The sequence below is a fragment of the Calidris pugnax genome, unplaced genomic scaffold, assembly GCF_001431845.1.
Source record: "Calidris pugnax isolate Ruff unplaced genomic scaffold, ASM143184v1 scaffold7, whole genome shotgun sequence".
NCBI classification, from domain to species: domain Eukaryota; kingdom Metazoa; phylum Chordata; class Aves; order Charadriiformes; family Scolopacidae; genus Calidris; species Calidris pugnax.
In genome coordinates this window covers 341,828-342,411 of record NW_015090762.1, presented here as the reverse complement: position 1 = coordinate 342,411, position 584 = coordinate 341,828, and the positions used below count along the sequence as shown (strand labels likewise).

General features: G+C 68.3%; 1 protein-coding gene across 1 annotated transcript in view; it reads right to left on the bottom strand.

Moving 5' to 3' along the window:
• Window positions 1-584, bottom strand: part of CABP7 (calcium binding protein 7) — a 15,048-nt gene that overhangs the window by 3,612 nt on the left and 10,852 nt on the right. The gene's annotated exons all lie outside the window — the stretch shown is intronic.

Below are 584 nucleotides of genomic sequence, written 5' to 3'. Positions count from 1 at the left end.
CCCCCCCCCTCCGAGAAGGGTCCGACCTCCCCAGGGGGACCCCCCAACGCACCCCAAGACCTTTGCTCCAGCCACCCACTCGCAGCGCCCACCCTGCCCTGGCCATCGCAGCCAAAAACCCAGCGCCCTGCCCCAAAAATGCCCTCCTGGGACGTGCTGGAGCTCAGGGTGGGGACACCCCCCAGGGAGGACCATCCCTGCGTCCCGGCTGGTGGCACGGGCAGGGTGCTGGGTGCCAGGGGTGCCAGCACCCACGTGTCCCCCCCCCGCGGGGGTCCCTGCCCCCCATCCCGGTGCCACAGGGGCTTCAGCCAAAAAAAATTACCAGCTCCTGCCAAGGGTCACTTTGGAGCTCAGCCCCCACCCCCGCAGAGGGAGATGGGGAGAAAGTGGCAGGATTTGGGGTTTCTGCCTCAAAAAGAGCCCCGGGGTGGGGTGGGGGGGGGGCACGATCCCTGGGAGGGCAGCAGGGAAACTGAGGCACGGCAATGCCACCCTGGGGGGGTACCACCCACCCCAAAACCTCCCGGTGCCCAGCGGCTCCATCCCGCTGCCCTCGGGGCTTCAACTCCTTTTTTTTGGGG